Source organism: Melozone crissalis, unplaced genomic scaffold (assembly GCF_028551555.1).
Source record: "Melozone crissalis strain CALT ecotype California unplaced genomic scaffold, PUWL_Pcris_2 ptg000017l_1, whole genome shotgun sequence".
Lineage (NCBI taxonomy): Eukaryota > Metazoa > Chordata > Aves > Passeriformes > Passerellidae > Melozone > Melozone crissalis.
Window position 1 is genome coordinate 16,161,049 of NW_026535795.1, and position 16,887 is coordinate 16,177,935.

A 16,887-nucleotide genomic window follows, 5' to 3' on the forward strand; every position below is an offset into this window, starting at 1 on the left:
GGACCCTGCTTCGTGGCATGCTATAGGTGTTGAAGAACAAGAACAACGATTACGAAGTAAGATACATGTTGCCTTAAAGAAGGAGCTTGAATTGGTAGCCGCATATAGTAAGAAAGCCGAAGAGGCTTTACAGTCACCACCATTGAATTGGTTATATTGGATTGAAGAACCAGACTTTTATACTGGCCCTTACTCACATTCACTTCCTTGTTATGTTTGTAAAAGGGATGTTGATAAGTGCTATGCTTGGATAGCTCTGCATTGTGCTGATTGTAATCAGATTTACTGGTACTCACAAAGATCAATAGGATTTTTATGGTGTAGACCTTGTTTTGGAAGATGGATTCGATATTCTTCCTGGTATAGAGCTCTTGAGCACAGTACTGGTCTACCAGGAAGGTCAGGATTACAACTTTATGAGAGTACAGAACAAGTGGCCATAGCATATATGAGGTGGAAATTACAGCAAGTACTTAGAGAGCTTGAAATTACTACATCCTCCCGCACTATAGCAGCTCGCTGTAAAGCTGATTTGCCTTTAAACTTACTTCACGCTATACCTGTAAGCAAAGATGCAGATTTGGAATTAGACCAGTGCATTCAAAAATTGACACAGCCTTATAATAGACATTCTAACAAACCAGGGAAAAGACAACAAAGAAAGGAAAAACAGAGAAGGCAGAAAGAAAAATAAAGCTTGTTCCTATTATACTGCTCAATGCTGTATACTACTCAACAGCTACACAGGTCTTCAACTACTAAGAATCATAATGAAAAGGACCCAAATGTTTTGGGCTATGGTACGAGCATACCAGTGCCCTATAGGATTAGAATTTGACGAAAGAATTCGTAAGTTATAAGAAAAGGGGGGAATGAAGCCATTCATTACAATGAACAGTAGTTTCTGAGAAAGAAAAGAATTAAAAGACCTGAGGAATAAAAGAATTGAAAGACACTCTATCAAGGGAAACACAGAAGTTAATAAATAACCTAAAATACATTGTTTGGGAAAACTTTGATTAGATAAGTTAATAAATAATCTAAAATACACTCACAAAAGAAACTTTGGAATTAGAATATTTGAAGAAGCGAAAGTAGAAGCCAAAAAGTTAAGGTGACCTGCCAAGCCGTCAGAATCAAGCCAAGTGCAACAGTGATTTCTGCCAAGTCATGGAAAAACATGCCAAGGATGACAGGAAAATGCCCAAATTAGGAGAAGCTTAAAATTTAACTAAGGAAGACCAAGAGTTCCTGGAAAACCCCGCCTATACTCCTGCCTGCTTATTAATATGCATATAATAAATGATGTAATCCTTGTTCAAAATTGTATAAAAACCTGCTTTTGATGTACCTGATTTAGAAATCCACTTGGTGATTTCTCCAACGCATTGTCAATAAATACCTCCTGCCTATAGACCTCAAATCTAGTCTCTGGGCAGCTTATTATCGCCTTTTGGGGCAAAATTCGGCATCAGTGTAGTGATGGTATTGTAATATATCCTCCCATAGTCCTCTTTCCCGTCCCCCTTGTAATAGCCTTGGTAGTCAGGGCATTTGTGGAGAGCTGGCTTGTGACCAGCAGGCAGAGTGTAACAACACCTGACCTCCAGTCAGGATGCAAGAAAGTAATCTCCACCAATGGACAGAAGAGAAAGAGTTGACTGACAAAACTTTTAGAGAGGCTAAGGGTATAAAAGGCAGAGCATCCTTTTTGTAGATGAGAACGTGGCTGCTAGTCACAGAGACTCCCAATGCTGTAATTTTTCCTTATTCAGTCCTTTGTTAAGGATTACTAAACCTTTAAAATGTTAAAAGTGAGAGTCATTTCTCACATGTGCAATGCTGTGGGCGATTGTCTTGGTCTGGTTTCCTTTGCTTGTGTCCCATCTGAGTGCTCAGCTGGGGTACAGGCTGTAGGTGCTTGGGGCACCCTTGGAGTTCCTCTTGGATCCCCTGAACAACAGGGTTTGGCCCATGAGGGGAATTTGTGCTGCTTTGTGACAGAGAAGAATTTCCCAGGCTCTTTTGTGTTTACTTTAGGGAAGGTTGGTTATTGCTTTGCATAAATTCAGAGACCAACATGGAGCATTTGCTTTGTGATGTCAGGGCATGGTTGCCACCTTGTCATAGTGACATCAGAAGGTTGCCTTGGTGCACGGAAGGTCTGAGTGTCAAAGCAGCCCTAGTGCTGGCTCACATCAGGAGAACTTTCCTGGCTGGGGAATTTGTCAGTGGGTAGCTGCCCACTGACAAGAGCATTGTTTCTTCTATTATTTATCTAACTTTCAAAAATGATAATGTTTCACCATCTGGCCACAGCAGCTTTTGCTGCTTATGGCATTTCTTTTTCTGTGTATTACGTGACACACTTCACCCGTAAGTAGAGGTTTCGCTTCTACTTAGGTTAGGATGTAACCTAACCTGGCTTTTGTATGTCTTCCTGCTCTTTCTTGGTGACTGAGTTTCTGATTTTGAAAGGGAAAGAGCATTAGGATGCCACTGGTTTGGTAAAGCTCCTGTCAAGAGGTTCAGCTAAAAAGGGGGTGTCTGTAGCCACAGGGGCAGCATTTGCAGGGGAACCTGCAGGGCTCTGTTCCCTCCACGGGAGAGTCTGTGGCAGCAGTCTGTCATTTCCTTAGTATGCTGGGTCAAGCAGGACACCTTTGAAATTGTAGACTGGCAGAGCTTCTTGGAATGCCTTCTAAAAACTCTGCAGTTTTTCCCAGAATTCAGAGAAAGCTTATTTCTTTTTAACTTTTGTCATGAAAGGATTTGACTGTCTAACTTAATAACCTTTTACTGAGTGCTAAAATAGTTATTCCCTTTGAAAGGAAGTGGAAACTCTAAAGCAGTGAGTGTCTGCTCCTGAACCCTAGAGGTGCTGCTGTGCTCTTCCACAACAGAACTGCCACAGCTCAGGGGAATTTTGGGAAGCTTTTCTGGGCAACTGTTTCCTGCAAGTTAATCAGAATTAGTGTGTGTAACTGACCGGAAAAAAAAGAGTACCTGAAGGAGAGGATTTCAGAAGCTGTTTTATGTGTTTGGTAGAACAGGAGCATTGAGTGTTAAAGAACAATTTGCATTTTCTTGGTCATATTTGTATTCATTTACTGGCAAAACAGGCTGAAGTGTAGGCACAAGCAAGAATATCTCTGATCCCTTGCTGAATGTGTGAATGAAATGTGTCTGTTGAAGGGATGTTGTGAAACGGGAAATCATCTCTGTTTGGGTTGACTTGTTCTGTGGGATTCAGCAGCCCAGGCAGTTTTCTGACAGAAGCTGGTTCATTTTCCCTTCCCACTACAGGTCACCTGAAGTGTGCATTCAGCAGTGCTGAAGATCCTGAGGTGAGTGAGAAAGGAACATTTCAAGTTCCTGGTGTTTAAGAATTGTAGAGCAAGATGTGAGCTTGGCCAGTAGCAGTAGAGTGTAGAGGGCCAGCTAGGAAGGCCAAAAGACAATCCATTTTCATGCCTGAAGAAAAATAACAAAGTGCGAAATGGGTATTTTAAATTTCTATATCAGAGCTTTGAAGAACTACAAATCTAGTGTTGCAGAGAGAACCTTGCTTGCTGACGACAGATAGGGTGGAATATTTACATAGGAGCAATTTCCTGTACAGTTGAATTAGACCATTTTAATTTAGTCAAAGTCCCTTAGAATTCTATTCCTATCAAACTTTATGATATCTACTTAGAAGATGTTGTTGTAGAACAGGAAGGCCATCTTGCCATGGTGCCTGCAGTATCTGAAGTGCAATGGGCACCTTTGTGGCTGGGGAGCTGCGTGGGCCAAAAGGACGCAGGGCTGGCGGCCGTGAGCAGCTGAAGATGAGGCAGCGTGGGGCCAGGGGGCCAAGAAGGCCAAGGGCACGGTGGCTGTGCCGGCAGCAGTGGGGCAGCAGGAGCAGGGTAGGGAGCGTGGCCTGTGCTGGGCAGCGCTGCGGCCACAGCTGGAGTGCTGTGTGCAGCTGTGGGCCCTGGGAAGCAGAAAGTCATGGAGGGGCTGCAGCGTGTGCACAGAAGGACAGGGGAGCTGGGAAAGGGGTGCAGCACAAGGCCAGGGAGGCGGTGCTGAGGGAGCTTTAGCCTGGACAGTGGGAGTCTCCTGAGAGTCTCCTCAGTGCATTTAAATATTTAGCCACTTTTGGACTTGACTTTCCCTCTCTTTTTTTTATTGTTATTTTTGCTTTACTTGGAGGAGGAGGCTTATTAATTTTCTTTTTCTCCCAGGTAAGGTTCTTTTCGCAATTATTTCCTGCCCTTATACAGCACTGGGACTGGTTCTGCTCCAAGTTTCTATTCCAAGGTGTCACTTCTGGGGAATGCAGTATTTTTGCATGAGAACTCATCATTTGGTGCAGGGACATTGATGCGGAAGGAGCTTTTGTGGTTCTAGGCCAGCCCCTATGGCCTTACAGATCATCTAGAGCTTAACAATGCCAGTGAGTTTCTGCAGCCCAGGCAATCAGTGTGTGTTGTGTTTGGGAATTGAGCAGGAAATCAATGCCCTTGCATTCCAGCTGGTGCTCAGAGATCACAGGAGCTGGGAGGGGCTGGGCTGCATTTCTGATTCCAGCCACTTCAGCACCATCAGTGTGGTCGAGTCCAAGAGAAGAACTTGCCCGAGCAGATGCACAAAGAGTGCAGCTCCCAGTGTAATGCTCTGGGTGTCTGGTTGCATTCCATAAGGACCTACATGCTCCAGATTCCCCAAGAGTGTGCTTTTTTGAAGCAACAGGAGAGCAATCTCAGGACTGTAGTTGAGTGGGGCACTGGCTACCAAGTTCTGATGTGTGTAGCAATAGGGAGGACAGTAAAGAGAGATTTCAGTAATGAGATCTGTCTATGTATGCATGTATATATGTACGTATGTATGTATGTATCTATCTATCTATGTAACATTTACATAATTGAATCTTCCTGGCTCTGGTCCAAGGCAGTTGGAGATGCAAAGCTCACCTAAAGCATCCCTTTCAGGAGAGGATTAGAGACATGCTCCCTCGACCAATTCTGAGCAGGCAGAGATGTTTTCCCCTCCAGATATGGTGGTTTTTTCCCATCAGAGTTGTTTTCCTCCTCCGGCCTCTTCTGCCTTCAAGTCCCCAGTTAATTCTATAAATTTCTGCCTGTCCTAGAGAGGTGCAACAATTCCATGTTTAGGTGGTGTTTGGTGACTCTGGTCACACATGCTTTAAGTGACACCTGGTTTCCTTCACTGGCATCCCCAGGGCTGTGTAAGTGCATTTGTTCATGGGGCCTTAGGAGAGTCTTCTCTTTCCCTCAGCAGCAGCAGCAGCAGCAGGGAGCGGTGGCAGGGTCAGGACGAGGAGGAGGTGCCTGCCCTGGCCCTTTGCTCCCGGGCCCCAGGCCAGGAGGGCTCTGGCTGCAGCAGGGCGCTCTTCGGGCAGCCCCTGGCAGCCTCTGCATGGAGCATGGCACGCTGCCCCATCCTGCTGGTGCCACTTTTCTTCAGCAATACCCTAGCTCCTCTTCACAAGGAAAAAACTCCAGCAATCTAAAAAGAGATCATTCAAGTACAGTTCTACCTGCCTTTGCATTGTAGTTCAGGACATGTATTTTTTGGTCTATAATTTCATGATTTTTATGAAAACATGCATTCATATCTGCACATTTTTGTGGTTTTAATTATTCATATATCTAAACACTGCATTTTAAACTCTTGATTTATTGCAGTTGGTAATTTTGAGGTAGTATATTTTAAAATGTCACAAAACAACACCTTTTGGGTAGTTTTTCTCACTCTTAAAAAAACCCCCATAGGCCATTTTAGTCTCTGTCTCTCCAAATTGGTTCACATCGGCCTATTTTAAATCAGGGCTACAATACTTTTATAGGATTGAGAGAGCTCCAATTAAATGCACACCGGTGATTCCTCTTGTGCAATGTCATGGCCCCACCGTAAAGCCTCTATTTACTTTTTTTTTCTCTCTTTAGCTCAACTGCAAACACGTTCAGTTGCAAACTTACACAAGATGAGCAGAATCAAAATGATGTGAGGGGCCTTTGAGAGCTCCTTGCTGATCTTTCTGCTTCTTCGGCTGAGCAAGACTCTGATCCAGGCAAAGAGATTGCACTTAGTGCTACACAACCATTTGGCTGGAACTCTGCTGATTTCTAGGAACAGCTGGAGGCCGCTCTCTCCCCAGGATGTTTTGGCTGAGCCAAGCTTTGCTGGGTTTTGGCTGCAAATACCATTGCCCTTGCTTTCTTCTATCCACAAGGACCATGGCTGGGCAAAAACTGCCACGTGGGCCATCTTCCAAAGGCACTTTGGTCTGTAGTTTGTGAATGAACGAGAGCCTCATCCACTTCCAAACCACATGAAAAAAATCAGGAAAGAAAACTTCCCATCCTTAACAAACAACTGACAATTCACAAGTGGATCTAGAGCTTCTTTACGCAATGAAAAGGAAGGCAATCTTCCAATGGAGTTGTGCTTTCGGGAGTTTTTCTTCTGACTCCCACTCCCAGCTGGCACTGGAAAAAGTCACGTCTCTGCAAGTGTCAGTGTCTTCTGTCTGCCATCAGTTGTTTTGCTGCAACAATCAGAACAGGCATCAGGCTGGAGAGAGGCTCAGCTGATGCTAGCAACAGGAGCTGCCCCAAGGAGAAAAAAGACATGAACTTTTACCTCCCAAACCCATCTCCCCAGAGGCTCAAGCAGGATTCCTCTGGTTCCCAGAAATACAAAGAAATAGGGCTGAGAAGACCCTTTGCAGCTATGTGTTCATGCCCAAGACTTTGCTGATGCCATTTGGGTTTTGCCTTTTTTCTTTTCTGTCTTTTCTGTATTCCTTGCACATCAATTTAGAGCTCTGTAGGCTACTCGATTAGTGACTACTTTTCCCAGTCCTTTTCCATGGCCTTTGCCTAAGCAGAAAGACAAACCTCCAGAGCTCCAAGCGCCGGGGGGTAGAAGGCCCCAGTGTTATCTTGGTTCTTCCTGGGACAGACCCCTCCAGGGAGCTGGTGGACTCACCATCCCTGCAAGCCTTTGAAAGAAGACTGGATGTGGCACTCGGTGCCGTGCTTTAGTTGAGGTATTAGGCCACAGATTGAACTCGATCATCTTGAAAGTGTCTGTCTTCCAAGCCAGGGATTCTGTGATTCTGTGACTGAGGCAGCTTTTACTGCAGCCCTGGAAAGGGCTGCGGGGGCCCTTGGCCAAGGACGGGGATCAAGGCTCATGGAAAAGAAGCAAAGGGCTCAAGGCGAAGGCTGACACGGCACAGCTGCCACAGCCCGGCCCAGAGCGAACCTCATGTCCTCCCCCTCACCCTGCGCCCTCTGCGCTGCCCTTTGCGGCGCCGGCGGCTCCTCTGGCTGCGGGGCTCCAGGGCGTGCTGGGGGCCGGGCCCCTCGCCTTCGGGAAGCGCCGGAGCCTCAGAGGCGAGCGGCTGCTGCTGTGGCCGGCAGGGGAGAGCTGCGGCTGCGGCCCCGGGCACGGCGAGCTGCCGCAATGGCCGGCTCCTGCCGGGGCTCCTGCCTCGTCTGCGGGCTCTGCTCCTGCCCTGTGCGCACAGACACGGCCGAGGGCTGCCCGGCAGCTCCGTGCCGCTCCGCAGCGGGCCCGGCCGGGCTGCTGCTCTCTGCGGCCTCTGCCCGCCGCTGCCGGCCCCGCCGCGCTCCCGCCTGCCTCTGCCGCAGCCGGGCCCACACGGGAGGCAGCACATTGCGGCCGGCTCGGAAAAGCCCTGCCCGCAAACCGCCCGCCACGGCCTCGGCCTCAGGGCACAGGCTGCCGGCGTCCCCGCAGCTGCGAGCCGGCCCGGGCCGCCTGCCGGCCTCGGCCACAGCTCCCGCCTGTGTCTCCATGGCCGCGGCTGCTCGGCACAGCGGGCTGAGCACAGCCAGCGCCAGCAGCAGCTCCTCACGGGCCCAGGCTCTGGGCGCTCCGAGCCCGCCCTCCCCCGAATCCCAGCCCTGACGGGCTTGGCGTCCCAATGCATCCCTTGGGGACAGCAGGGTCGGCTGCCGAGCTCAGCCCATGGTCACACCACCAAGTGAGTAATGGAAAATTCACCAAATCCTCATCAGAGACAAGAGAAAACTCCCATGGTGCCTAACAGCCTGAAGGAACTGCCAATTCCAGATCATTCCATCCATGTATGAAAAGAAGCTTTTGCATGAAAGCAGAAAAGACTTATCTAAAAGAAAGGCACAAACAAACAACAAAGTTATTTGGACTCATGCTTCTTTCGTCTGTTAGAAAGGCCAAGAAAATGCACTCCTTGCTCTTCTGACACAGCTCTCTCTGTTCATGATGTGGGACAGCGAGTGCTGATGGTGTGCAGGAGCTGATGCAAGGGACAGGGACAAGGATGTAGCAGGCACAGTGCCAAGCTGACAGAGGGATGATCTGGCAGTGGCACTGAAGAAGAAGAGTTTGCAGGCAGCACAGAAAATGGCTCTTTGTTTCACCTCTTCTTTCAGTGCTGCTAAGAATGTAGCCTGGAGCAAGCTTGGAACACCAGAGCCTGGAGTCCTTTCCAGGCAGGGCTGCATCAGACACAAACCAGCAGGGGACTGAGGAGCCCCTGGGGTGGCAGTGAGCAACCTCGGGCTCTGCTCACTGCTGCTGGCATTTTCTATTGAACCATCTCCAAGGACTTCTGTTGTGCTCTGTATTTCTAAGGGTTTTCCCCCTTGGTTTTTTTTTGGGTTTTTTTTTGGTTTTTTTTTTTTTTTTTTTTTTTTTTTTTTTGTTGTTGTTGTCTCCTGCACCTTTTTTTCTCCATATTTTCCTATCCTGTCAGCAGCAGCCCTTGTCCAGAACTGGCTCTAAAATATCAGCAAAGCAGCTAGGAACAACAATGGGTGGAATCCTGTGGCTCAGGAATTCATACGCCAGAGCCCTGCCTCTGCCTTATGCTTTGTCAGGACCTCCTTCTCTGTGAAAACTAGGAAATAGTGGAGTTTTTTTGCCACAGAGCTCCTGAGAAGCAAATGTTGTGCTAGGTTTCTCAGGAGTGTATCCCTTAAGTTCATTGCTGGCAAACAGAAAGTAAGGCCAGGGTAGCAGAGCAGCTGGGAGCTGGTCACTCCCTGCAAAGGGCTGGTGTAGGATGTGGGAACAGCACGTTCCAGGAGGGGCAAGCAGGGTCAATGTGCTCAAGGTGCTGCCAATGAGGTTTGGGTTCACTTAGAGAGTAGTCAGGAGTGGTGAGCACTGCAAGATCCAGCTGCAGTCCCCATCCATGTCCCTTTCAGTGCTGGCTTTAGGGTGTCTGCAGCCTGGATCCAGAGCGCCCTGGGGAGCTCCTGAGGCTGCCTTTGCACTCAGGGTGAGGATGCCCAGGAGCCCTGAGGCCGGCAGTGGGGACCAGGGCTGGGGTTTGTGGCCTGGCAGGTGTGGCTCTGGGTGCTGTGACATGCCAGGGCATGGGTCACTGTCACTGCCCTCCGCAGCCCTGGCTAGCTCTGTGATGCTCCAGGGACAATGGCAAGTGTGGGGAACTGGCTAGGTTAGGGTTTTGCCTGAGCCAGAACCTCTAGGCCAAATGCCGAGCAGTAGAGACCCCTGGAGGACCGAGTGAAGGAAGCAGAGGAGGCTCTTCTGCGGCATAAAGTGCAGCAAATTCATCAGGAGAGACAGGGGGAAGGTTCACAGCTGAGAATTCCCAAAGGAAACAGATGTTAAAAAAACCCCCAACATCCCTGTGACTGGATTTTTAAAATCTTTCAAAACAGGGGGTGGACACCATATAGTAACCAATAAGTGACTCTTGGGTTGTGGTTTTGAGGGCTACAACAAATCAGAACAAGGGGAGGAGAGAGCGTTGGGATAGGGATTGGATCTTAGGGTGAGGGACAGGGAACTTTCTGGAACAAAGGGTAGGGTTTGGGCTGATGGATGGGGCAAAGGGGCTGGGTTGTCTTGACAGACAGGGAAAAATCTGGTGAGGAGGGAGGGAATTCCTTGAGAGACACTTGGGTAGGAGGGCATAACACAGGGGAGAAACTAACTGTAATAACTCGGGGAACACTTGAACATACCACTATATAACAGAACATTTGACTCAATAAACTAACACACTGCAACACAGAAATTCAGGCTTTCAGCAGCTGAGAGGTGGCAGTGTTAGAACCCGCAGCAGCTGGTGAAAGCCATCTCTCTCCTTCAGGTTCTTGCTGTGTGGGAAGGTGCTGCGAGTTGTGGTGGCTGCACTCCCCCTTTGCTGGGAGGATGATCTGTACCAGGGCAGAGCAGAAAGCTGCCATGGTGAGCAGAACATGCTCGGAGCATTACAGTTCAGAGAATGGCACTGCCCGTGAAGGGCAAAAAGCTTGAAAGCATAGAATTCTGTGCAGAACCATTGCACAAATTTTCTCTTCTAGAACATGCCCATTTTTGTATACTGTAGATGAATACTCCAGGTTTTATAGAATACATGGGGTTTTTTCTTAAGGTTTTTGGGAGAACTCTCAAGTTTATTTCTGTTTGTATTTTACATCCAGCATGCATACAGGGGTTTTTTTTATTATTATTATTTTTCTTTAGTAAATACTTAGGGAACAAATACCAAAGCACTTTTTAATCCTTTGGGATATTGTGACTAATATTCTTAGAAAGAAAACCTTGTTGAACAAGTGTGAAAACACAGAGAGAGGGAAAACAATATAAAAGTCTTTTAGAACAGGGCGTGTAATAAGGACTGCAGAACTGAGTAATTCCTCCAAGGGCAGAATTAGCAAGATATATTACCAAGAGTAACTGCCAAGATACTTCCTTAAGCCAAAGGAAATGTGACCTGCAGCCATATGAAGTACAGCCAAAGCAAATGAAAACCTTTGGAATCCAATTCTGGATTCAGCTCCAGCTGTTGGTGGGCTGCATGATCATTGACAATGCTGCCCTTCCAGAAATTATTCTGCAGTTTCCTTTCATAGTCATTTGAAACTTTGAAAATTCACATTTTAATTTGCTTTGCTTTAGGGTAAAACGCTTCTGGGCCCAGTGCAAGCTGTAACCTTTTGACAGCAAAGTCCTCATGGTTGCCAGCTTCTGATGTTAAACAATGTCACATGTCTGCATATGCTACTTAGCTCTGGGTCTAGTCCTGGCCTAGTAGAGCCCAGGCAGGGTGGCACATTGCAGGGAAAATTGGTTCGTGAGCTTATGGGGTTGCCATCAGCAGCAGAGTCAATGTGCCCTTTGGGGATTCCTCTGGAGACAAAATTAGGGACCTACCCCATGCCACAATATTCTCTTAGATCTTTCTGCAATATCCTAGAAAAGGCTGTGAAACTTCACATCTCCTTGCACAGCCACTGTTTGAAGAGGGGCATTTTTGTCCCTCCTCAGAGTCATTGCTATTGCACATGAGAAACATGAACATCCACCAACAGGAATGATGCATGGTCCTGCTGCTGCTGCTGCAGAGCACTGGGCAGTGCAGGCCTGGGTGTTACCAATATGAGCACATAATTAGCATTTCATGCTCCTTCAAGCTGTTCAGATCCCAGGGCTCTTTGTTTCAAAGCAGCCACTGCACCATCTCTAGGGAAGAGCAGGAAATGGGAAACAGCAACTGCCAGCCTTGCAGGGGTGTGGGGGAAAACCTGAAGTGCCTGCATAAAAAGATGAATGGGAAGAGTGTAATTGCCAAAGCAAATGCTTCGTTAGGATAGCAGGAGCAGTTGTTTACTGCATGCTTGCATGAAGATCATTTGGAATCTCCTTTTTGTATCTCATGCAGAAAAGGAGCTCTTAATAATACCACACTACTTAAACCAGATTGGGATGCAGCTCTGTAGTGGTTCACAATGAAGCAGACTGCCTGCTGTGTCACTGCCAGCCCTGCTGAGCCTGCGAGGGACCGTAGTGTATCCCATGCCTGTTTTACCTCCAAGCAGAGCTTGGCTTTCCTTATTAGTGTGGAGTAAATACAAGAGTAATAAAATGGACAATTAGACTGGCCACTTTGGAGGATGTGCTCATGCTTTCGCATGTCAGTCCTGCACCTCATGCTCCCAAGGCTTGTTACTCATCATTAAATATTTTAACAAAAAAAACTCAGCTCTCATGTTACATCTGAATAAAACTGCACAAGATCATCAAGAATTCTGCTGTCAGGAACAAGACAAGAGCCTTCCGACACTCCCTTGCAGCTGTCCTGGATTGCTGCAGCCCTTTGTGAAAAGCTGCTGCAGACAGAGCGTTTGGAGTTGGTTTGGGCCTTTATGAAAGATCTGTGGAGCAGTGTGCAGGGCTCTCCTGGCAGGAAACTGTTTGTCCAAGCCCAGGGACATGGTCCCGGCAGGAGCGGAGCGGCCCCGCTGTCGCCTTCTGATGCAAGGCGAGGCGACCTGGCTCTGAGGAAACGGCACGGCAACCCAAACTCTCCAGGGTCACTCGGGCCAAGAACACACGCTAGCACCAGTATGGTGGACGGTTCAAGACCTTTATTGTCCCGTCTCGTCGGGTTTTATACTCTGCAAGTTTTTTCTCTACGTCAGGGGGTCTTACCTTACTGTAATTGGTTAGCAAGGAGTAAAAGTTACTAATGTTAGGGGGGAACTACATTCTTGGGTGATCCCTTATCACTAGAAGTTAGGGGGAGAGGAACCCTGCTGCTTTCCGTGACATCGCGAGATTTTCCGAGCGCCTCTCCCTGTCTACTACATCTCCCCCCCCTTTTTCACAAATGAACGAGGTAGTCATATACATAGGTACCGAGACGAGGTACGAGGTTGTTGACAAAGAAAGAGGTTTGGTAAACTTGGGTAGAAAATCTTGTGACTGGCAGTGTTCTCTGGTTGAATTCACAGGAGTTGTTGTCGGCCTATGAACAGGATGTTGGCCCGTTCCAGGCGGGTCTGAATGAACGAGACCAGCTTGTTCAGCAGGCACGGTCCGAAGGTGACTGCCAAAAGCAGTAATGCCAATGGACCTATTAGGGTAGAAATCAGAGTGGTTAGCCATGGTGATCGGTTGAACCAGGATTCAAACCAACCCTGTTGGGCTTCCCTGTCTTTCTGTCTCTGAGCCAGTCTGTTTCGTAGTTCCGCCATGGAGTCTCTCACGACTCCCATGTGGTCTGCATAGAAGCAGCACTCCTCCTTCAAGGCGGCACACAAACCCCCTTGCTGCATGAACAGGAGGTCTAGACCTCGCCTGTTCTGCAAGACCACTTCTGAGAGTGAGGAGACTGACTTCTCTAGAAAGGAGATGGATTTCTCGATCCTTTGCAGGTCCTCGTCAATCGTTGCTTGCAGCTGGGACAGTCCTTGGTGCTGGGTCGCCAAGGCTGAGACTCCCGTGGCCGTTCCGGCTGCTCCTAGGCCCAGCAGCATTGCGATGGTTATACCTGTTACTATTTCTCTTTTGCGAAGCCGGGTGGGTTCCTCAAAAAGGGGGTATACTTCTCCATCTGCGCGGTACAGGATCCTAGGAACAATCAGGACTTGGACACAAAAGTCGTTAGAGTCATCGAATTTGGCAAGGAACACACAAGGACTCACTCCTGATCGCTGGCAAACCCACATCCCAGATGTGGATGGGACTACCCACTTATTGTTTTTCCCATCGGGTTTGACAACTTCGGTGCAGACGTTGCCTTTCCGCCTAGCTAGGGTTGCATTGCCAAAGCATCTGCCCTGGCCTGTGACTTGACTCAAGGTGATTCCTCTGCGGGGGGTGTCCCATCTACATTGGTTGGGTGCATCTGCTGTGGAGTAACTGAAGGGAGTGTTTAGAGCAACTCCTTCGTAAAAGGGGGGTTCGACATCGTAACAAAGCCAGCAGGATTCGGTTAGGTTAGGGTTAGATTCGTTCAGGGATAGGAAGGTAGCTTCTAACATACGAAGGATTGGGTCTAAATCTGACTTGGCTAAACGGTTTACCTGAGAGGCTTCTACATGGCCGGTCGGGATATCAGCGACCCTTGTGGGTAAGGCTTTGGGGTGGGTCGCGTTTCTCCCTTTCGGCACACTTTTAATCACTTTGTTGGGTCCAACCGCTCGGGGTGCCGACGGTTGGAGCCTAATAATTCGCACGTTCACCTTTTCTTTTGACCCTTGAAGGACTACTGTCCATGTTTTGCCTGTTGTCCAGCTAGGGTGATGAGGCTGTAAAACTGTCATGTTGTAATCTGTGCATTTCCGAAATCTGGGGATTTTATGGCGATATCGATGGAAGTTTCCAGGTATGAGGATGGGTGTTTTGCAACCAGTGGGTGCCCAAGTGAACTGTAAGAATTTGTCGGGCTCTTGTGGATCCCACCCAGGCCCCGACGGTCTGGCATCTGTGACAATGGTTTCGCAGCCCCAGTGTCCACAGTGTCCCCACCCTGGGTGGTTGCAGTAGCTTTTCCCAGGGTTAGAAGCTGGGCACCAGTAGGATAGGTACATGTGTGTGGCGTGTGGGGAATTGAGGTCTACCTTTGGTCGTCCTGGAAACAGGTCGGTGATGTGGAGCACGAAGGATGGAGTGTTTGGTGTGGTGATTTCTCTGAGCACCTTGTCACTACTAAGGTGTTGCATGACCCACCTGAATGGCCGATGGGGGTAGTGATCCGGGCTGGCTTGCCCTCTGGCAACAAGCCCCAACAGCAAAATCACACAAAAACACCGTTGATGCTTGGGTCTCACCCGCGCGGGTCTCTCGGGCACTGCCTGACGGCTTGGTGGTCTGTCTCTTACCTCTGGAATGGGGATGTACGCGTCACGAGGACGTCCCACGAGCATGTCCTGTAAACAGAAACTCGCAACTCTCATCAGTCTCATTCTGCTCGCTATGGAGGTCCGGCTTAATTGACTTAAGTGGACACCACCTAGTTTTGCCGTCCTTTTTGACAGCTGCGTACCCTCGCCCCGTGAGCATCAACCTCCAGCCCCGTTCCCATTCGCCTAGCTCGTTTCTGATTACAACCTGCGGGCCCTCCTCTAGCGTTCGAGTGACCCAGTGTTTTTGAACGGGACTGTTTGTTTCATCTCCCCTGGGGAATTGGTTCAATGCCAGCAGAGCGGTTGCCAGTATACGTGCCTGATCTCCTGGGGGAATGGCATTGGCAAAGCCCTCTGCTTCCACCAACACTTCTATCTTGGTTTTCAGGGTCTGATTTGCTCTCTCGACTATGGCCTGTCCGGTACTGTTATACGGGATACCTCGCACTAATGTGATGCCCCATTTCGAAGCGAACTCTTGTACCGGTTTAGAAATGAAACTGGAACCGTTGTCAGTTTTGATCTGTTTGGGGATACCAAGCCAGATCATGGCTGTCAGCCAGTGCTGAATGGTGGCCTTGGAGTTTGTTTTGGCGTGCTGTGTGGCTATGATCATTCCGCTATAAGTGTCTACTGTCACTGCAAGCCATGCTCGGGGCCTCAGCAGTTCGCACCAAGTGAAGTCCGACTGCCAGATTTCTGAGGGCTTGAGGCCTCTCGGGTTGACCCCGTAGGTCCACAGGGGTGACTTCCGGCAATGAGGGCAGGTGGCTACCACATGTTTGGCGTCCGCCGTCGAGATTCCGCATCTCCTCGCCAGTGCTTTGGCTCCGATGTGGAGCGACTCGTGCAGTTGACGAGCTTCCTGCAACGTCCAGACGCCTTTCGCTGCGGCGTCCGCTTTGTCATTGCCGATCTGGAAGTAACCTTTGATTGGGTCGTGGCTGTTGATGTGGATGACTGACACGGTGCCCTGTCGCGAGGAGAGTGCTTCTTCCAGCATTAGGGCTGCTGCAGATGTTGACACACCTGGTCCTGCCATGGCTAGGCAAAGCCTCGCCACGAATATAGAGTCTGTTACAATGTTGAGGTGTTCTTCTTGGAAGAGTCCGCACGCCAAGACCACTGCTGCTGCCTCCAGCTGTTGCACCGACAGTGTGGGGTCACACGCTTTGACGCAATGCCATTGCTCTCCTGTCTGCCACACTGCTGCTGCGGTTGAGGTCATGGAGGAAGCGTCTGTGAAGACCGTTGGTCCTGGCTGCGGTCGACCCATGACCTTTGGCGGCGTGTCCATGTCGACTATGGTCAGTAGCTTAGTCCAGGGTGGCTTGGAGGAGTAGGAGATTTCCCCTCCGAAGCCGGTGAGAGCAAGGGCTAGGTGCTCCGATATTATGGCTGACTCCAAGGTCGGTTGCTTACGGAAAGGGAGGTGGATGCTTGTCGGCTCTGTTCCCAGGTGTCTCAAAGCGAGTTTCCTGCCCTTCATGATGAGGTTAGCAATGCATTCTATTCCCGGGGAAAACGCACGGGCAGGTCTTCCGAGCACCACCCATTGGATGGGTCGGGCCTTTTCGGAAAGTCCTTGAGCCAGTGCTCCCACTCCCCCCTTCGGTGTAAAGTGGACGTATAAGTCCAGGGGCATGGCTGGGTTCCACCTGGCAAGTGTGCCAGTGGCCATCTGGCTTTCGATGAAGTCGAGGGAGCTCCTTGCCTGTGGTGTCAGCTTCTTGGGATCCCAAGGGTTCTTTCCTTTCAGGAGGTCATATAGAGGGTCCATGACCTCGGGGGGAACTAGGAGGATGTTGCGAACCCACTGCAGCGATCCCACCAGGCGTTGCACGTCGTGGAGCGTCTCGATGTCTCGACGGACTTTCGCTTTGGGGGGTGTCACGTAGGAGCTTGTGATCCCCACTCCCAGGAAGGTCACGCAGGGTCCTCTCTTGATCTTTGCGCTCGCGATCTCGAAGCCGTTGGCCTGAAGGGTTTCCGTGATTGTGGACACCAGGTGATCCACTTTGCTTGCTGATGGTGCTGCGACCAAGATGTCATCCATGTACTGGATGATGGTTGCATCGGGATGGGAGTGTCGGACTGGCATCAGTGCTTTGTCCACGGTGATTTGGCATATGACAGGGCTGTCAACAAGACCTTGTGGAAGTACTCTCCATTGGAAGCGAAGGTTGGGCCGCTCGCC